Source organism: Dasypus novemcinctus, chromosome 22 (assembly GCF_030445035.2).
Source record: "Dasypus novemcinctus isolate mDasNov1 chromosome 22, mDasNov1.1.hap2, whole genome shotgun sequence".
In the NCBI taxonomy this organism is placed as follows: Eukaryota; Metazoa; Chordata; class Mammalia; order Cingulata; family Dasypodidae; genus Dasypus; species Dasypus novemcinctus.
This window is the reverse complement of record NC_080694.1, coordinates 11629420-11652881: the sequence shown is the minus strand read 5'-3', so window position 1 is coordinate 11652881 and position 23462 is coordinate 11629420.

Sequence of the window (23462 nt, the reverse complement as noted above, 5' to 3'; positions counted from 1 at the left end):
AGCAACATCTATTATTTATATGTGAAAATAAATATGTTTTGGAAAGTTATTTATCCAATATAGCTGTTAGAGATTTGCAATAATTAACAAGCTGTATTTCAGACTAACCCCATCCCTCATAAGCCTATGTGTCCAAGGGCATGGCGCTTCCCCACAGGTTAAAGAAACCACATAGAGAAGGGAGTAAAGGGAAATGGAAACCTTGCCTACCTACATATTGGAGGGAGATAAAATTCCTGCAGCACAAAGAAACATCTGCTCCTGCAGCATTCCAAGAAACCATAACGCCCTAACCCACTATCTTCTAGTCACTATCAGGGAAAGTTTTCATCTCTAGGGCTTCCTATTGGTCCCTGCTCTTCACTCAGACCCTCAACCCCATCCCACCAACTATCATTTCCCCACCGAGGAAAGTTCTGTATAAATTCAAATCCCCCTGTTCCAGGAGGGGCCTGAGGTCTTTCTTCAGATCCCCACTATGCTGGTGAGGGGCTGAAGTCTGTTCTTCAGGCCTCTCCATTGGGAGAGCTTCTCAATAAATCTTTCTCTGTCTATAGTCATTTCAGTCTCCATGTACCAGTAAGCACCATATTTTCTCCAGTAGATATTAATTTCATAACTAATAAAACAAATAACATACACAATGGCTCATAGTTTTGAGGCTAGAAGTCCAAAATCAAGGTGCCAACAATGTGATATTTATCCCAGAAGACTGGCTTTTGGGGGCTGGTTGCCAGCAATCCTTGTGCTTTTCTGCACAATGCACACGGAAGTCTCTCCTGGTTTATTTGTTCCATTGACTTAAAACTTCTGACTGCTCACTCTTTCTCCCTCTCTTTGTGACATTCCCTACAAGGCCTTCAGTAAAAAGATTAAGAGCCATCCTAATTCGGATGTTTCATACCTTAACAGAAGAAACCTCATCAATAGGACCTATTGACAAGGGTTCACATCCACAGGATTGGATTTAGTTTAATAATGTGTTTTTCTAGGATACATAGCTCCAAGCCACCACAAATGTTGCAGGTTTTTTTGTGTGTGTCTTTTGTATATCTTCTCTGAAGAAATGTCTATTGAACTCTTTTGCCCATTTAAAAAAAAAATGGTTGTTAGTCTGTGGTTGAGTTGAAGGATTTCATTTTATTTGCATGATATAAAAATCTTATTAGATATGTGATTTTCAAATATTTTCTGACATTGCTTAGGTTTTCATTTTACTTTCATGACAAAGTCCTTTGATGCACAAAAATGTTTAGTATTGATAAGGTACAATTTATTTTTTTTTATTTTGTTGCTTGGATTTTGAATGTAAAGTCTAAGAAACCATGTCCTAATGCAATGTCCTAAAGATGCTTCCTTATTTTTTTCTTATAGATGTTTTATATTTCTGGTTCTTACATTTGGTCTTTGATTCATTTTTAGATGATTTTTGCATATTTTGTGTGCTATGGGTCTACCTCCATCCTTTGCAATGTGCGCATCAATTTTTCTGAACATTTTTTATTTCCAAATTGAGTAAACTTTGCAAACTTGGCAAAAATCAGCCATCCATATGTGTGTGGGTTGATTTCTTAATTCAGAATTTGATTCCATTGGTTTATATGTCTGTCCTTCTGCCAGTACCATATTGTTTTGATTACTGTGTATTTATAATAAGTTTTAATATTTGGAAGTGCGAGTCCAACAACTTCTTTTTCAAAAGGCTTTGACTGTTTGGGAACCCTTCCATATAAATTTGATGACTGATTTTTTCTGTTTCTGCAAGCAAGCTGTTGGAATTTTCTGGTGGTTGCATTAAATCTTTAAAGTGTTTTGGGTAGAATTAACTTGTTAACACAATTTAGACTTCAATCCATGAACGTGGAATGTCTTTCCACTTGTTTTGTCTTTCTTGATTTCTTTTAGAAATATTTTGTAGTTTCCTCTGTATAAGTCCCTCAAACCATTGTTACATTTGTTTCAAGATATTTGATTCCTTCAGTTGCTATTGGAAATGGATTTTTCTTTATTTTTCTCCCATCTTTCATTACTGGTGTATAGAAATATTAATGATTTTGCTTGTTGTTCTCATACCCCATCAATTTCTTGAATTTATTTATTTGTTCTAGATGCTTTGTTGTGGATATTCAGGACTTTTGATATATAGGATCATGCCATCTGTAACTAGAGAAAATTATATTTCTTCCTTTCCAATTGGAATGTTTTTGTTTTCTGTTACCTAATTGCTCTAGGTAGAACTCCCAGAACAATGTGGACTAGCAGTGGTCACAGGGGATATCCTTGTCTTATTCCTGGTCTTAGAGGGAAATCTTTCACTTTTCACCAGTAAGTATGAAGATAACTATGGCACTTTCATATATGCCCTTTTTCATGTTGAGGAAGTGCCCTATTCCTAGTTGTCTACATGTTTTAATCATGAAAGGATGCTGGATTTTGTCATATGCCTCTTTGGCATCAGTTGAGTTGATCATGTGTTTGCTTTTTGTTCTTCCTGTTAATGTGGTCTATTACATTAATTGATTTCCTTATGTTGAATCACTCTTGCATACTTGGAATAAATCTCACTTGAACATTGTGTATAATTCATTTATTGTGCTATTGGAGTTGGTTACTGGCATTTTGTTGAGGGTCTTCTATGTCCATATGAGATACTGATCTACAATTTTCTTTACTTGTGGTATATTTATTTGGCTTTGGCACAAGGGAAGATATTGACCTCATAAAATTAATTAGGGAATTTTTCCTTCTCTTCTGTTTTTTGGAAGAGTCTGATCAGGACTTGTGTTAATTCTGCTTGGAATGTTTCATAAAATTCCCCTATGAAGCCATTTTGTCCTGAGCTTTTCTGTTTTGGGAGGCTGTTTATTTCCAATTTATTCTCTTTTCTAGTAATTTTTGTGCTGAGATTTTTATTTCTTCTTTACTAGACATTTTCTGTGCTTCTATAAGTTCATTTCAACAAAGTGTTCTAATTTGTTTTCATATAGTTGTTCACAATATCTTCTTTTTAAAATATTTTTTTTTATTTTTAAAGAGGCTTTGGATTACATAAATGCTACATAAAAAGTATAAGGGATTCCATTTGCCCTCCACCCTGCCCCTCCACACTTTCCCACATTATCAACAATCTTTATTAGTGTGATACATTTGTTACAATTGAGTAACACATACTGAAGCATTGCTACTAACCATGGACTACAGTTTACATTACACTTTCCAGAGGTCCTGCATTATTTTGGAGATTATGATAAATTTATAATGGCCTGTATCCATCACTGCAGTGTCTTGCACGGCACCTCCAAGGTCCCAAAAATGCTCCCATATTATGCCTACTCTTCCCTCTGCCATCCTCAGAACCTCTGGTGGCCATTGCCTTTATAGCAATGATAATAGCTCTTCCATTGCTATAATAATTAATGTCTATAGTAGAATAAGGAAAAGTCTACTTTAGTCCATTGTTCATTTCCCAATCTTGAGGATTTGGGGATGGTGATGTCTCCTAACTTCTAATTGAGAGGTGGCTTAGATCCCTTGGGGCAGATGGATGTAACTATCTTACTTGCAGTTGCAGATACCCTCTGATCCTTGGGATGGGTGCTATCTATCATTATTTCCTTGTTAGTTGCCCTGGGTAAGTCCAGTGAACTGGAGAGTAGGTGCTGCAACTCTGCTGAAATTCTGGGCTCAACTGGCAGAGGCACAGACAAAAGATTAATGTCTCTGGGACATTTGGTTAACAAGTGTAGAGGGAAGCGGACTTGACCCAATGGTTAGGGCATCTGTCTACCACATGGGAGGTCCGCGGTTCAAACCCCGGGCCTCCTTGACCCATGTGGAGCTGGCCCATGCACAGTGCTGATACAGACAAGCAGTGCCATGACACGTAGGGGTGTCCCCGCGTAGGGGAGCCCCACGCACAAGGAGTGCGCCCCATAAGGAGAGCCACCCAGTGCCAAAGAAAGTGCGGCCTGCCTAAGAATGGCGTCGCCCACACGGAGAAATAACACAACAAGATGACACAGCAAAAAGAAGAAACACAGATTCCCATGCCGCTGACAACAATGAAAGCGGACAAAGAAGACGCAGCAAATAGACACAGGGAACAGACAACTGGGGTGGGGAGGGAGGGGAGAGAAATAAATAAATCTTTTAAAAAAATATATAGTGCTAATTATAGGTATAAATAAAAGGGGCAGAAGAGCCATGTGTGGAGAACTTAAAAATGAGTCAAACTCTATGATACTGGGGAGCATAAATTCCAAAGTAAGTCCTACTGACAGGGTACTGAATTCTTGGACTGTATGCCCTGCTTATAGTTTCTAGATTTCTCTAGAGCCCCCAGGAGCCCTGTTATTTGAGGCACTGGCTACTGTGGCAGTCAATGATATCCTGCTGAGATGTGCATAGGTGTAACCTCTGAAATAACCTCTTGACTCGCTTTGAAATCTCTTAGCCATAAAAAACTCACTTGTATTTACAACTTCCCCCATTTGGTCAAGGTCTTTTCCAGATGCATTGTTAGTTGGTGGTTGGTAATACTCCCTAATGCCAGGGAGGCTTATCCCAGGAATCATGTCTCATGCGGGGCGGGGGGGGCGGGGGGGCGGGGGGGGCTGTTAGTAGTGCATTTATATGTTGTGTTTGGCTTATAGAGAGGCCACATTTGAGCAACAAGGAGGCTTTCAGAAGGTAACTCTTACGCAGTATATGATACTAGGCTAAGTTTCAATTTCACAAAAATAGGTCATCAATATCAAGGGCATGGCATAATGGTCTTTCTTCCTTTACTAGGCACTTCCCTTGCTCTTGGGGGATACTTGGTGTCTTATTAGAGAATGTAGAACTCCCCAGGCTAGGAATTCAATATTCTTTCAGGTATTGTGTGGATCTTCACCCATCCAGCCAATGCCCCATGAACACGTGAACATATTCATATGCCTAAGAGGCATGCCTCATGTGAGCTTCTTCCCATGCATCCCCATTACTGACACCACACCCAATGATCCTTCCCTGCTACTCTTGTGACCATTCTGTGATCCAAAACCTCTTCAAAGATGAAGCCAAGAAAATTACTAAATAAAAATAAGAAAATGAAATAATAATTTAAAAAATAACCAAGAAAATAAAAAAATAAAACTAGAAATTAAAAAATTAGACATTGTGTCTTTCATCACTGTAAGATCTGTTGTCTTGCATGTACAATGACATGTTGCTCCATATATTCCCCCTGTTTTATTTTTCTTTCATTTTATCTTTAAAGAAACTTTAGGATACAGAAAATTCAAAAAGATAATATAGAGGATTCCCATATACCCAATGCCCTCCCTCTTTCCCCCTCTCTCCTATTAATAACAGTTTACACGCAGTCTGTACGTGTGGCACAATTAATGTACTAATATTGAAGTATTGCTACTAACCATGGTGAACACTTAACATTGTGGTTTACATTTTGAATCATACGCTTTCATAGGTATTGACAAAATTTGAAGTGACCTGTGACAGTTTCATATTATTTATGAATTCCAAAAAGAGATATTGATTATGTTTGTAAACTTGTCTATTCTGGGTATGATGCACTTTGATTGACTTAGATCCAAAGGCTTTATATTTACTTGATTAAATCAAGATTATAACTTTGATTCAACCACATCACTATGGTATGCAGGATTAAAAACACACTCAACAAGGCAGACAAGAGAAGATATACAGTAGAAAGAGAGAGCTTCATAGGAATGGCAGAGGAGAGAACATTAATCCTGGGATCCCAGAAAAAGTTGAGCAATTTACCTGATTCTTTGAAGCTGTAGAGACCAGAGCTCTGAGTAGCTGAAAAAAGCCCAGAAATAAATGAGCACTACAGTCTACAGCTGAGATCAGAAGAAACTGGGACCATGAAGCCTTCAGAGGAAAGAGGAAGGCTGAACCCTCACATACATTGAAGCCTGCCATCTTGCTTCAACACATAGCTAATGACTTTGGGTGAGAAAACAACCTTGAGTTGGACTCTTTAGGGTCTTCTAACCATAAGCCTCTACCCCAAATAAATGCCCTTCATAAAAGCAAACAGATTTCTGGCACTTTGCCTCAGTACCCCATTGACTGACTAGTACATGACTGTATCTGTTATTGCAAAATCATGTTGAACAATTCTAATTCCCTAAAAATGTCCTATGTTTCATCTGTTTTATTCTTCCCTTCCCCTCTCTTTGGAACCTATGGTAACCAATAAGTTTCACTTTTTGAAGAATAAAAATTCATAGTTACTCGTAATAATATTAAGGGCTTGACATATTGGTCTGTTTTCTTTTATTAGGCACTGTCTGTCTGTGTTCTCAAGGGATTTTTGTACCTCTAATTGAGAACACAGCAGGACTCCCAAGGATGGAAATTGAATATTTTCTTGTTTATAGTGTGGATCTCTGCCCACTGATATAACATGCTATGACAAGATGAACACTTACATAATCCAAAGAAGTCCAGGTGTGCCCTGTCCCATATATACCCCACATCCTATACCTTAAGTCAGTATACGTCCCTTGCACTATTTGCCAATAACATTCCCAAAATTGTGTTTTTAACCACAGGCCTACAAATCCCTAGAGTTCACCTGCTCCTTTCCCTTCCCCTTCCCTCAGTTCCATGGATAGTACAACCCCCCCATACTCCCCCTCACAGACCAGCACTGCCTGACCCAATCACATCACTACAAAACTGTTATGCTCATCCACTGTACAACTATACCCTGCCACTTTGTCATAGATTTTGCCCATAGGGGCATCTGCATGCCACCCTCTACTCCCTTTCTGTCTCCTGTAAACCTTTCTGCCATACTCAAGCTCTGTGTTGGCTCAATTTGCTTAATTCATATCAGTGAGGGCATGTACTATTTGTCCTTCAGTGCCTGACTTACTTCACTCAACCTAAGTTCTTCAAGATTCATCCATGTTATCCCATTTGTTAATAATTCATTCCTTCTTTCAGCTGGAATATTTCAGCTGAGCAATATTCCATTGTACATATATACCACAGTTTGCTTATTCATTCCTCTATTGATAGACATTTGGATTGCTTCCAACTTTTGGCAATAGTGAATTATGCTGCTATGAACATTGGTGTACATATCTGTTCATGTTCCTGCTTTCTGTCCTTCTGGGCATACACCCAGCAGTGGGACTGCTGGATCATATGACAGTTCTATATTTAGCTTTCTGAGGAATCACCAAACTGTCCTCCACAATGGATGCAACATTCTACAGTCCCACCAGTAGTGGATAACTGTTCCCTTTCTTCCACATCTTAATGCTTATAGTCCTCTGTTTGTTTGTTTTTTAATAGCCCCTAGTCTAATAGGTGTAACTTGATACCTCATTGTGGTTTTATTTTGCATTTCCCTAAAAGCTAGTGATATTGAGCATCTTTTCATGTGCTTTTCAGCCATTTGTATTGGAGAAGTGACTACTGAAATCTCTTGCATATTTTTAAATGGATTATTTGTCTTTTTATTTTCAAGATGTAAGATTTCATTATATATGCTGGATATTAGGTCCCTATCAGGTAGATTTTTCCTAAATATTTTCCCACATTGAGTGGGCTGCCTTTTCACTTTCTTGATAAAGTTCTTTGAAGCACAAAAGTTTTCAATTTTGAAGAGTTCCCATTTATCTATTTTTTCTTTCATTGCTCATGCTCTGGGTATAAATTTTATGAAACCACTTCCTACTATAAGATCTCATAACTGCTTCCCTGCATTATCTTCCAGGAGCTTTTTGGTCTTAGATCTTGTATCCATCTTGTGTTACATTTTTTATAGTGTGTGAGATGGTGATCCTTTCTCATTCTTGTGGATATGGATATCCAGTTCTCCAAGCAGCATTTGTTGAAGAGACCATTCCTTCACAGTTGAGTGGGCTTAGTGGCCTTGTCTCATATCAGTTGACAGTTTATGCAAGAATTTATATCAGGCTCTCAGTACTTCTCCATTGGTTAGTATGTCTATCCTTGTGCCAATATCATGTATCTTTAACCACTGTTGCTTTGCAGTATGTTTTAAAGTCAGGTAGTGTGTTTCCTCCAATTTCATTTTAATTTTCAAAATGTCTTTGGATATTCAAGGACACTTGCCCTTCCAAATTTTAAAGTTAGCTTTATTAATTCAATAAAAATTGGTGTTGTAATTTTTATTGGGATTGCATGAAATCTGTAAGTTGCTTTGGGTAGAATAGACATCTTAATGATGCTTAGTCTTCCTAACCATGAACAGAGAATATCCTTCCATTTATTTAGATCTTCTTTGATTTCTTTTAACAACGTTGTGTAGCTTTCTGCACACAATTTCTTTACATCTTTAGTTAAGTTTATTCATGTTTGATTCTTTTAGTTGCTATTGTAAATGGATTTTTTTTGTTGATATCCCTGGCATTAAGATCTAGGGATTGGTGTATTGGCCTGTTTTCTTTTATTGGACAAGGTTTATATTTTCCAGATTTTTGCCATTTTATTGGAGAAAATGCCAGGATACCCCCAGGGTGGAAGTTTAATATTTTATTAGTTACTTTGCTCTATCTATCCAGAAAACATACCAATGGCAACCTTTATACATTTATATCAAGTAGAAGTATGTTTTAGATGCATCTCCCCATATACCACCTCTATTAGTCAGCCAAAGGGGTGCTGATGCAAAGCACCAGAAATCAGTTGGCATTTATAAAGGGTATTTATTTAGAAAAAAAGCTTACAGTTACAAGGCCTATAGAGTCTAACTCAAAGCTGCTTTCTACCAGTCTTTTGTCATGTGTTGAAGCAAGATGGCAGGTCATCTCTTTCGGGTCTCTCGAGCCTTATCCCTCTTAAGTTTCCATGGTCCCAGTTTTTTCTGATCTCAGCTGTCAGCTGGCATAGGGCTCATCTCTCAGAGCTTCCTATATCAGTCTGGCATAGGGCTCATTTCCTTCCAGACCTTATCAGCTGCTCAGCCGCTCTGCTCTCTTCGAATAAAAAACTATCAGACAAATGGCTCATCACTCCCCAGGGCTCCAGGATCAAAATGGGTAAAATTCTCCCCTCTTCCATGTCTACAGTGCACTCCCTCTTCCTGTGTGTCTTCTTGAGGTACTATCCACATTTATTGGCCTAAGGGGGCAGGGACTCAACCCTGAGTCACACCTTATTGACATGGTCAAATCAAAGCCCTAATCTCAGATGGGACCTTTCTACACATGCCTTTTCTGTCACCTTTACTGACCCTGTGGGTGGTGCTGGGGTTGGTGTATACTCAGGAGACTTGAATCTCTGGACTGGCTATGTGCCAGCTGGGCCCTGAGCCTCAACAGAATTGTGATTCCTACTCTCCGGTTCATTGGACTTACCCTGGTTGACTAACAAGAAGGTCAAGGCGGTAAACCAACACACCAGGGAACCGAGAGTGATTCCAACTCCAAGCAGGAGAATCGCATCCATCAACCATGTGGGATCTAAGCTCCCTCTCTATATAGAGGTGGAGTGGACATCATCATCCCAGGGTTCACAGGGTGGAGGAGTAAAGTATGAATTAGAGAGGACTTACTGGTATTCTACTATAGAACTATTGTGACTAGCAATGCAAGAACCTGTAGCATCAGTGTGGAGAAAGCAGCCATGGTAGTTGCAGAGGGCAGGCAGAGGGAAGAAGAGATGTGATGTGGGGACATTTTTGGGACTTGGAGTTGTCCTAAATGATATTGCAGGGACAGATGTTGGATGTTTGATATCCTGCCATAACATACTGAAAGTACTGAGGGAAAGTGTATACTATATAATGGAAACTATAATCCATGCAGTGCAGCAGTGCTCCCAAATGTATTAAGTTGATGTGGGAGAAGCGGGGAGGTATGCGGCATATGGGAACCTCTTATATTTTTTTAATGTAACATTTTTTGTGATCTGTGTATCTTCAAAAAAAAAAAACAATAATACATTAAAAAAAAAAGTAATGAGATCTGAAAAGTAAAAAGCCCTAATCTTAAAAGGTAATTTAATCAAGACATGTCAGCTGAATCTAATGCATTCAAAGGGTATCACCCAGAGGAACAGACCAGTTTATAATCAATTTTTCTCTCTTGGGAATTCATAAATAATATCAAACTACCATACCACCCTACTATCAATACCCTATACTTGTGATGCAGCTTTACTGTAGACAAGAAAGAACTTTCTTGTATTTGTGTTATTCACCCCAATCCTCAGCCACCCCAGAGTTTACTTTGTCTTAAAGTTCCCTGTTTTATCTTTTAACTTTCCTTCTAGCAATGTTTATGGCCTCAAGCTTCCCCTTTCAAACCTATTTACACACATACACCTAAGTACTGTAAATTACAACAAAATAACTGTTCCACTGGCACCTCCATCCATTTCCTAATGATTGCAATCAACCTAATCATACATTCTGTTCAGAGTAAGAATTGGCTCACCCTTCTCTACTTTCATTCACTCTCCTGGTAACTATCTTCCTTTCTATACCTCCATAGGTCTGCACTATACACAGTTCATATTAGTGAGGCCATACAATATATGTCCTATTAAGTGTGGCTTAGTTCACTCAACATAATGTCCTCAAGGTTCATCCATGTTATCACATGCATCAGTACTTCGGGAGTCTTACATTTCTTAAACAGTGTAGAAACTTCTTCCTCTGGTGTCTTAGGGGTATTGGCACACTATGCTCAGTCCCCTTTATTTTCCTTGCCTGGTACTTCCTTAGCTGCCCTGCATTAGATTAGAACCTCTATAGCCCATGAGGATGGGGCTGAACAGTGAGAGCAGCAGAGAAATCAGTAGTAACAAAATACGGAAGGCAGATGGCAGACCCTGCAGCACTGTTGATATGCAGTGTGCCACTATGCTTCCCACAGAAAGGTGCCCCTCATGCTAGGGGTGGGTTTCAGATTTGGATGCAAGGTCCACAGATACAGTGTTTGGTGTCTCCCACAGCAGTCTCCCAGCTGCTGTGGTCCAAGCACCAGGAGACCTAATCTTCACCCTTTTGATCCATGAGTATTTAGCCCTGGTGGCCTTACTCTCTAGTCACAGCTCAGGTTTGGACACATGTCTCCCACCTTGCAAGTTCTTACTGTGGGAACTGTAAGAAAACTTGTTATGCAGCCATTGTTGCGATGAGTCTGTCTGACACCAGTTGTGACTGTTTGGGGTAATGGTAGATGCATAAGGTTTCCCCTCCTGCCATAGTAGGGCTGGCCTTTTATGGATTCTGGGGAAGTCTCTGATCTATTTGACCACTAATTTGGTGTCAGAAACTTATGGAACATCCAGCAGAGGCAGCAGACATTGGTACAAAGCAGCACAGATGTATGACAGCAAGGCATCGGCCTTTCCCAGATAAGATTATGTATCTGAGAGACCCAGTTGGTAAGTCAAGAGCAGTCCAGAGGAATTATTCTTCGAACCATCATGCTTGCTGTACCACCTGTTTCAAATTGGTTAAAATGGATTTTAAACTGAGGTTCTGGTGGATAGAAGTCAGGTACAACATAAAGAGAAACTGAGGGCAAAGTGTGTAAGGAAAGATCTTCTGTTACTCAGAGGTCTCAGAGAGTAAGGAGACAGGAGTGGTTGGCAGGAAGTGTGATAGATTCAGGTGGCTCTACCAGCAGGTGGGAAGAGACAAGTAGGACAAGAAGTATCCCTGAGTTTGTGCCTTTATTGTGGTCCACGGTGGAGGTTAGGAGGTTTCCTACAGAATTCAAGGATTGGTTGGTTTACAGCAAGCATTTGTGAAAGGTGAAGGGCCTGGGGTCTAAAGGTGGTGGGGTGGTGGGTTTATCATATGGGAACAGCTGTGGGTTTATGGTGAGAAGTGTGGGTGGTGAGACTGGAGGCTGAAGATGCAACCTTTTCCTTCTAGGGAAATTTATGCCTCAGGGCTGGAAAACTATTGAACTGAGATAGCAAACTATTAATTTTGATAATTATGAAACTGTGAAGAATAATGATTGTCTGTATTAAGCCTGTTGTTTTCTGATAGCTTGGGTTCAGTGTGAAAACAGGCTGCTATTACTGTGAAATAAATTTGATATGTGCCTGTTTGTTGGGATTGCAAAATAACTAAGCATGGTAATTTCCTAGTGATGAAGTAAAGCAATGAACAGTGCTATTATATTATTTTCTGTGTCTCCTTAAATATCTGGGGTTTGGAGTTTATCAAAGGTTGTTCCTGGAATATGAAATTTCAAATCTTTTGAATTTTTTGCCTGTTCACTCTGAATTTTTCTTTACTGTCTTAATGAAAATCTATATATTGCTCATGCTCACAACTTTCCATGGACTTTGATTCTTATTTCATCCATAAACATTCTGGATTCTCTTCAGCAGGTATCATGACATTTGAGATGGAGAAAGTTCTGAACCACATGAGACAAGTGTTTCCAAGCTTTTCTCTAAATGCCAATCCACTCCAGGCACATTGAGCCCACTCTCTGTGGGCAAGTAATAGAGAAGATTCTCTCCTTGATATTTTCTACATCATCTCTCCACTGTGTTTATGCATTTAATTAGGCAATTTCTTCTACTGATAAATATAGACAAGTATCATAATTACTGCTCTTGCACCACTGAAATTTTTAACCACTAAGGTAAATGGATTTATTTACATGAGATTAATGTAACCAATTATTTCAGCCAGTGGTTGTATTTATGAGAAAATCAACACAAATATTTGACTAAATAGATTTGATTGTTCTATTTGTAATTATTCTTTGTAAATATTTTTTCAAGGAGAAACAGGCAAACAAAATTATTTAGCAATTTGTTTTGATTTTTAATATTCTAATGAGTTTTGGATATGCCTAAGATCAGGCTGGGGTTGAAAAACAAAGCAGTTCATTGATACATTGGGTTTTGACCCCAGTGCTGGACTTCCTCCCCTGGTTTAACTGGAAGAGAGGTAGCTCTGTGCAGGAGTCAGTATCATCCAGAGACAATGCAATGATATCTATAAGGAGGTTTCTCTGTAGATGATGTTTAAATACTGTCAGAGATGGTAGGGCAGCAGAGGTCATGTCATTGAGTGTCAGTTTATGTTTGGGGCAATGAAACTCAAATTCATCTGTAGTTTTCCTCATCACATTACCCATCACATTACCCATCATTCCATAGGGAATATAACTTTTTCAATTTCTTTGAACTTGATTTACAAATAATTTGAGTGAAATTAGTGGGGGTGGATTTGGAACTAGGATACTCTTATGAAGTCAATTGTGTAGTAGGATTTCATGGAGTGAAGGAAAAAGATGAACCCAGTTTAGTCGGGAAATCCCAGTGTGTTTCTGAAGTGTGCACTGATTTAAGGATCTGCTACAAGTCCTGGTTGAGTAACTGGGATATTTTGAAATCAAACCACAAAAACATCATTCTACTACCTATTTATCAGATTCTAGTAATGATAAAAGGCAACATAAAAATTCACTCCATGAAAAAATCAATATGCACTGCCAAAACATCCAGGTTTCTGAAAGTTCTGCAGAAAGTAATAAAGCACAAGTTTTCAGATCAATTAGCAAATTGAGTCTATCTTTACTCACTTATGCTTCAAGTGAACTTGCAGTAAGAACATTGTTTTTATATCTACTCCTTTCACTTTGTAGGGGACCACTTTTTCCTAGGGCTACAAATTATTTTCTTAAATATAAGAATACTATTCTATTACAAGATGTTAAGGATATGGTGATACACAGGGAAATTACAACTAATCTATCTGTTGGATGGTAGTTACCAGTAACATTTTAATATTGTTCCAGCAATGGCAATGAATATATCAATTCTAACTTTTGAAAATAGGGTTATAAGGTGGTATGGAAATTTTCCTTTTAGAGTAATGACAACATCCTAAAATTGACTGAGGTGATGAAAGCACATCTCTGTGATAAAAAAATGATAGCCATAAAAAATGATAGCCAATGAGTGTAAACTTTGAATGGATGATACAAAGAATGGAACTGTATAACAAAGTGAATCCTGTGGTAGAAGATGGACTGTGGTTAACAGGACAAAAAATGAGAATGTTTTTCATGAACTATAACAAGAAAATATATTCTAATACAGGTTTTAATTATAGGAAAGGTTGGGGGAAACACATCAAATGTAAGTTATTGAGTATAGTTGGTAGTGATATTTTGATGATGCTCTTTCATAACTTGCAACAATTGTTTCACAACAATGCAAGGTGTTGGTGGTGGGTGATGTATGGAAAACCTGGATGATGTTATGCATGTTGGTTTTGTAAGTTCAAGCCTTTTACTATACACATATTTTTATATATGTTTATTGATGAATGATAAACCTCAATATATTTTAAAATGAAAAAAAGTAAAGCTAAAATTTTCATTACATTAAAAGGGAAAGTAATGCCTATAATCTGATAGAAAGCATATACCAAAACCCAATCAATAAAAAATAAGAATCCCATTTCTGGAGTCTGAGTATATTACTATAGGATCAATGCTAAAATATTATAATCACTATAAATATAAAATGAATGCCTATAAGAAGACACTAGAGAGAAACTACTAAATAAAGGAATTATTTATTTTATATTTTTTTAGTTTTTATTTTTAAAGGAGCTTTAGTTTGCATAAATGCTACATAAAAAATGTTCGGAATTCCCATATGTCCCACTCCCTCTCACTCCCACATTTTCCCATATAGCAACATCCTTCTTTAGTGTGGTGCATTTGTTGCAATTGATGAACACATATTGAAGCATTTCTACTAACCATGGACTATAGTTTACATTCACACTTTATCCTGCATAATTTTGTAGTTTATAAAAAAATACATAATGCCTGTATCCATCATTGCAATGTCATGAAGGGTAATTCCCTTGTCCCAACAATGTCCCCTTATTACACCTATTCTTCCCTCTCCCTCCCCTCAGATCCTCTCGTGGTGACTGCCTTTCTATCAAAGATAAAAATTCTTCCATTGCAAGAATAATAATTCTGTATTAGAATAATAAGTGTACTTTAGTTCATTGTTCCTTTCTCAATCTTGAGGCTTTTGGCTTGGTGATGCCCACTCTGTTTCTCCTTGATAGGGGGCTTAGATCCCATGGGACAGATGGATGGAGCTATCTTGCCTGTAGCTGCAGACACTCTTTGTTACCTGGGGTGGGCATTGTCCATCATCATCACCCAGTTGGTTGTCCTGGATGAGTCCAATTTACTAGACAGGAGGTGTTGAAACTCTGCTGAGATTCAGGGCTCAACTAGCACATAGATGGACCAAAAAGTTATATTTAACAAGTTAAGTGCTAATTATAGGTTGAAATAAAAGGAACAGAAGAATAATGTGTAGGAAAACTATAAATCAGCCTAATTCTGTTAAATAAAGAGATTATTGAGAGAGTTGATACTTGGAGGGATGGAATATCAATGAATTTTCCAATTTGACATCTTTCTGCAGGATGGCAGTGTTGAAACTTCATGTGGAGAAACTACACTTAGGTTATTAATACCATCTTCACCATAATATTTACCTATATGGGCTTAAAATATATATATGACTGCTGATAATATTATTTGAAATATATGCAAACTGTATATATTGCTCATATAGTTGTAAGAGTACAGATATATATATATACACATATATATATTTACATATAGTGCAAACATGAAACAAAAGTTGATGTGGCTACATGGTTGTGTGCTTATCAGTGTACACCTAAAGGTGAGGATGTATGCCTCAATATTAGGGGAATATTACATCATGAGAGGCAAAACAATGTTAAATTTATATTCACCTACTATCATAGTTTCCAGATATATAGTGCCTAACATGATATATCACAAAGGAGACCTTAAAATATCCAAAATTATACCTGGACATGTAAAAACAATTCACACAGTATATTAATCATGAGACAACCATCAGGAAAGGTGTAAAAGTTTTGAACAGGACAGTTGACTAACTCCCAAAGGTGTAGAATGTACATTCAAGTGTATGTTGAATAGTTTGAAATAAAATAATGTGTGTTGTCTAACTACAGTTGAATGAAATTGGAAATCAATGACAGAAAGGTTCACAGCACCTCTAAGAACCATGTTGAGGCTTCTTCTTTCCGAACTCATTCAGAATGACCCACTCATATTATGATTTTGAAGACTGAACAACAGTTTTTGTAGTCCTTCCTAATATGTATGCAATTTGTGCCAGGACCTAGTTTAAATGGTTTACACATTCCATTTAGTCCTACTCTCAAGCAGCCCAAGTGGGTGGTCACCGTTGTTTCTCAGATGGAGAAACTGAGTTATCAGAGATAAACAGTGTGATGATCATTATCCAGCACACAGGACTCTGTGCTCAGCTTTGGCACCAGGCTCATGTATGCTTTGGACAATTTCAGAAAGAACTGCTTTGTCACCACTAGTAATACCACGAGTTTGGTCTGACTAGTGAAAATCACTCCATTCCTGAGAGGAAAACTCTGAGGATGAGCAAAAAATTAGTGTCCTAGGATTGGACTGAGGCAAGACTTTGAGTCTCCATCTCTGCCTCTTGATCTCAAGGATCCACAGGCATTTCACATTAATAGCACTCAGAATATTAGGAGAACTGTGATTTTCTTTCTCTTTGTGTGATTGTCCCCTTATTCTTCACCAATTCTTTTCATAAATTCAAATATAATAATATATCTTAATATATAAAAGTTCTATTCATGACAGATTTTACTTCATCCTGTTCTCTAACAATCTGTAACCAATTATCTCATTGAGATTTCCTGTGGGCCATGGCCACTCTTGGTGCCAAGCCTGTGTTCCCAGGAGTTTTCTCTGATGCCGCTGGAGACAATCATTTGAAAATAAAACAACACAAAAGTACTTGTTATGATAGACATTTCCATTCAGGATGTTATTATTCTCTGTGAAATATACCTAGTATTCCTTGCTTGCAGTTGAAACACCGCTGGACCCTTATCAGAATTCCTGACTTATCTATCCAGTGTAAGAAAAAACTATTAACTTCTGATGGTGTGCTGTTATTAACTTTTTTTCCTTTCCTCTTTTCCTTCCTTCCAGGAATCAACCCATTTCTTTCCTGCACTGCTCACTTGACTTTTTGAAATAAATTTTCAAGGGAACTCTTACTAAAATGTATAAATATGGAAGTTACTCAAATCATGTGACAAACCACCTCTTTTTTGTTCAATGCAATAATAAACTTCAATTCAAGCAGTTTAATCAAAATTGATAGTTATTCATGGAAGCAAAGAGTGAGCTGATTGCAGTACTTGATGGGGCAGGGGCTGGAGCAGCTCTGAACACTGACCAGAGTTTTAATATGCTGAATGCTAATTCAAATTTATACTTAAGCATATCTAATTCAGATTTGATGTTTATTACCTAAAATAATACAAATCTGATTATATGTAATATTTTTGATAAGTTAATAATTTCAACAATTATTGGCTTCACATTTTCTCTTTACCAAGCACTCTGCTACATTCATACATATGCATAGCGAATTAAAGGATCCCTGTCATAAAAATAAATTATGTACATGACCCCTTCTACTTCAGTTGTAATTCTAGGGCTTTCTCTTAACATATCATGAAAGACATGTAAGCATTAGTTCATAATTGATTTCTACAGCTTTTAGACAAATGTCTGCATATAATTCATTCTAAAATATCTTGAAATATAAAATTAATTTTAAATAAATTAAAGATTACATGGATGTCTCAATCAGTAAATAAAGAAATGAGTATATTAATGACCAAAATATACTTTATATTCCTTCAATTCTGCACAAAACAGAAAAAATCATTTGCCTTAACAATTTGATTGATGGGAACACCTGTGTAATGATCTAGTTCTGTCAGGATAATTTTATTTTGCTGCTATCCTCCTGCAATCTGCATATTGTTTAAGAATAATAGCTTTACAATCTCTATTCATCTCTACAGAACATTTTATATTAAGGAATACTTCTTTTAATAGAAAATCATAATAGCAAAATCAGTATACTAGCATTTCCTTACATCATTGTTTGCTTTAAAAAGTAACATTAATGTGAATTTAAGATAGAAGAAGTGTAAGTGCTGAAGGAATCACATTCTTAATCACCTTTTAATGTTTAGTACTCCTTGATTTACTTTGTTTTTCAGCCTAGCTACCATTATAAGCATCTCTATTTAATTTTTTAAAAATATTAAATTCATGAAGTAGGCCTTTTTACAAATTTTATAGAAAAGGAAAATGAGTGTCAAATATATTTGTGAAGCTCTTCATACTACGTAGCCCCCAAAAATGGCAGACTCAGGATGTAAATCATACTTTCTCCTAAAGTTTGCACATATTTAAATCTGCTACACTGACACATAAGTAATTCAAGCTGGAAACCTACACTTGATTGGTGATTGTGAAATTATAAAAGCTATTCACTTTATGTTCCAATTGTGAAATGTTGATGCATTATTGAATCATTTTGAGGGAACCTGAAATAAAGGAGATCATAATGAGAGAAAGCTTTTTTCCCATGAGATCAGAAAGTCAGTGTGAAAGTGACACAGGCCTTGCCTTCCTACAGTTAGCAGAGGTTCTCTATGTTATAACTAGTTATATTTGTCATGCGAAAAAGGAAATACCAAAGCAAATATATAAAGTGCATTAATATTGAGAAATAAGTAAAAATGTAAGCAAGTCTGCAAAAGTACATTCTGTGGTTTCAAGAAAAAAAGAAAACAGTTTAACCAATTTAAGAAGAAAAATTTTCACATTGGATTTAAGTAAGGGTTTAGCTAAGGACAATTGTGAAAGGGAATATTATGATGGAAAAACATCTGTTAATGACCCACACATAAAGCAATATCTTTCTGTCTTAGCTTGTTCAAGTCTGAAATATGTCCAGATTTTATGGGAAATATAATAGTTTATGATATAAAATCAAAGAATCAATACAATTTATATAACCTTATATTCTTAATAAATAATGCATTCTCCCCACAGGTAATATATACATATCAAGAATTGCAAGGGAATGTTTAATTTTTGAACTGAGAAACCCAAACAACTATTTAAATTCAAAGAGTACATGGAGAAGCATGAGGCACTTACGGTGGCCTATAGTGGGAAACATTTAGCTCAGTGAAAGAGGAGAGAGAATGAAGACTGGAGTGATGAAGTGGCCTTAGGGATAAATGTTTCCATTCACCCCAAGAAAACAGGTAAGGGGGGCAGATGAGTGAAACTGTATACGGTTTTTTAAATATTGAAATTCTAAAGGTATTAGGACAAAATCTCTTAGAATATTTTAAATGGTTAAAGACAGTGCATGCTGACATTGAGTAGAGCCTGGGGCAATACAGATATTTTACTCTTCTAGATCAGTTGAAATCCAGATCATAACAAATACTTCTGAGTTGAAGTTATCATGTAATGTTGAGTAAGGTCAAGAATATTAAAATATGAAGCAATCTAGAAAAGCAGTTTGAACAGTTCTCATAGACCACCTAATAATCTATATGTAGGTAAACAGGTGGTGAGATATTTCAGCTCTGGATCATTGTGATTTAATAGTGGATCCAAAAAAAAAAAAATGTGTCTCATAGGTCCTGCAGTGTTCATAAGGCTTGAATGTTGCCACACTTTTGAATACGGAACCTGAATGAGGATTTTGGATTGTTGTGGTGAGAAATATTGAATCTCAGTAGGATCAAGAGTTATGTTGGAAAAAATGCTATTTGTAACAATGCACTATCTGAGCTGATGAATCTGACATTGAATGTCCACTCCTCCACTTAAATTTACATGACTTAGTAACATCCTTGGCCTTTCAGTTATGTTTTTTGCACATTTCAGTTCCCAATTTTCAATCACTTGGTTGATTATTTTGTCTAGCATATTGAATAAACACAATGAAGCCAGAAAGCATCAAAAAAAACTATTAGGAATTGACAAAGATATGTTGAAGAATAAAAATGTAAAAATAAAAGCATATATATATGTACAGGTGCTAGGAAGATTATAAGTATAGCCAGTGAATATGTGGTCATCAGAGAGGGGACATTTTAAGGGTTAATTTTCAAATGAAAACAGTGTCAAAAGTCATAGCTGTTGAAGTGAAGATTAAAACAATTTTCTACCCGGTGGCCAGGGAATTTATTGTAATTGAGTATAAGTTTTTGAGAAGTTCCAAATAAATGGAACCCTCCTATCTCTACTCAGATTCTGTTTTGTTATCATTAAACCATAAATATTAACATTCCAGGAATATTCCTAATGATACAGGGATGCATAGAAATTACCTATATGAAATATTTTAATCTTCCAAGCAATCCTTAAACTTTAAATAGATTCATTTTGTAACTAGTAATTGATGAAACACATATGCAAATATAGGCATAAACTCTTAAAGATTACATTTTACTGCTACCCCAACCACTGAAATAAGATTTACAAGCAGGAAATATCATGTTATATCCTACTAAACAAAACAAACTAGAGAGACTAAAATTGGACCAATGTGAGATGTGAATGTATTTAGGCTAATTTATTCTCTACATTGATTCTTCATGTTTTTTTAAAGAGATTATTTGTCTGTGTTTACATGACCAAGGCCAAGTCTCTTAAGATGCCCAACTCTACCACAGTGACTGAATTCCTGCTTACAAGATTTTCTGATGTCTGGGAGTTCAGAGTCTTACACACCATGCTTTTTCTACTTATGTACTTGGCAACACTTTTGGGAAACCTTTTCATTGTCACAGTAACCACACTTGAACAGAGTCTTCACACACCCATGTATTTCTTTCTAAGGAATCTCTCTGCCTTGGACATTTGTTACATTTCTGTTACAATACCCAAGGCATGTGTCATCTTCCTTTATGACAATAAGGTGATCTCCGTGGCTGGATGTGCAGCTCAGATCTTCTTTGTTATTGCTTTTGCTACAGTAGAACTGCTGTTCCTCACAGTCATGGCCCGTGACCGCTATGTGGCCATCTGCCAACCCCTCCACTACCCTGTTATCATGAATTCTCATGTCTGTGTCCAGATGACTCTGGCCTCAGTTCTCAGTGGAATGGCTTTCTCTGCATTGCACACTGGCAACACATTCCGGCTGTCTTTCTGTCAGTCCAATGTGGTCCATCAGTTCTTCTGTGACATCCCCCCTCTTCTGATGCTTTCCTGCTCTGACACCTCCAGCAATGAAATTTTAATTTTTATGTCTGTGGTGATTTTGGGTGGTGTCTCCTTAGCCCTCATCAGCAAATCTTATATTCACATATTTTCTACTGTGCTCAAGTTTCCAACAAGAGGAGAGCGAGGAAAGGCCTTTTCCACATGTGTCCCTCACATCCTTGTGGTAACCATCTTTGTCTTCTCAGGTGCTGCTGTTTATGTGAAGCCAACCTCCAGCTCACCTACAATCCAGGACATGATCAATGCTGTGTTCTATTCTATAGTCCCTCCTTTCTTGAATCCTATAATCTATAGTCTTAGAAACAAGCAGATAAAGGGGGCTGTAAAGAAAGTTATGGGTAGAAAGTTTTATTCAAGAAAAAAATAGCTAATTGTTGAAGCCATTCTCATTTTGATGACATGGCTTAAAATATGATTCAAAATTTGGTTTCTTTTTCATAACCAAATTCAGTGACCTAAATTGACTAAAAGATGAAGAAAAAGGAAGAGTCTGAGAAAGCTGTGGTTAATGAAAGAGATCAATGATAATGTACCAGTTTTTTAATGTTGCAGTATAAAATTTAAATAATTATTTTTTACTCATTGCAAATATTAGTATTTATAAAATGAAAATCACTGTTATTATTATTATAATTATATTATGTCCTTCTTTGTCTCTAATAACAGTTTTCCTTTTAAAGTACTTTTCATCTGATAAGCATAGTTACTCTAGTTTTTTTTTCCCCCTTTGGTTACTGTATGCATGGAATAACTTTTTCTAGCCTTTAATTTTCAATCTATTTGTATCTGGATTAGTCTGTCAAAGAGGTACCATTTGGAAGAATTAAAATCTGTATTCTAAGGAGAAAAATATGTTTTTTCTCTAATTCCACAAACATTGCTTTTGATGCATCCTTTCAATGTAGTTTGAAGATAAAACAATGAAATTATATATTTAAGTAGACTTTCTCATGAGTGTGTCATGTATTCTGGTCCATATCCCTATAATAATTAGTCATAGTACTCTCCAGTGGATGACAAAATGGGTTACCATATTGGATAATTTCCCAAACACATGAAATCTTGCAGAAAAACTCAATAAAATATTATACTTTCAATTTCTAGATATGTAAATTGAGTAATTTACAAATAATTGTCACTACAACCATTACTTTCATTTCTGTTTGTTCTAAGATTGTTATTGTTACAAGGTAATGATAGGATATTCAAATAATCAGACTTATTACTTTGCAAACTATTATTCTTCCTGGGAATGTTCTTTTTATTACATAGGTTTTTCAGTAAAATAATACTATGTTCCCTCCTATACATCTGTACCTTTTTACATTACTGTGTTTTTGTTGTAGAAAAAAATTTTGTAGTAAACAGTGTGTAAAAAATATTATTTAGTAAAATCTGACAGCAATATATATTTAAACAGAAGTTCTTAAATTTTATTCTTCACAAATATATTGAACCCCATTGTGTATGAATCAATTTGGAAACCTATTCCCTAATAGGAATAGCAGTCTTTACCTTGACACTTTATAAAGCTCATGTTGAAATGTTCATTCAAATAACTTTCATAGAAGTTTTATGGGACAAATAACAAAAACTCAATATATAAAGCAAAATTATGAGAATTAAAATGAGCTATGAGGAAACAATACCATAATTAAACATTTTTAAGGCATAGTCTGTGTCCTGGTTTGTCCTTCGAACTCCAGAAAGTTGTTATATAGCTAACCCATTCCTGTGCCTACAAATGCAGTATTGATGGGGTCATTTGATTATATTTGGTTAAGGGAACTTTAATTAGATCAGTTTTATTTAGATCACTTTAGGGTCTTTGGATCATATCAGTGAGGCACAACCCAGGTTAGGCCTCTGCCCTCTTGCTGGAGTTTTATAAAAGCAGAGAAAGCAGAAGCACACAGAAAAAGAGAGCCACCATTTTGATCATACCATTTGAGAGACAGGACTCTAGTGATGGGCTGCCATCTTGCCATTCCACATCATAGGAATCGAGGATTTTGCCCTTTGGTAAGACGGCATCTCTGATGATACCTTGATTTGGACATTTTCACCACCTTGGAACTGTAAGATTTTATCCCATTTAAATTCCCTTTATAAAAGTCAACCCATTTGTGGTATTTTCATCAGCATCCTCAGCATACCACAACACTCCATTATACTTAAGTTCATGTGTCAACTTGGCTAGTTTATGGTGTGCAGTTGTTTGGCAAGCAAGCACCAGCCTGATTATTACTGTGTGGATATTTCCTGGATTTA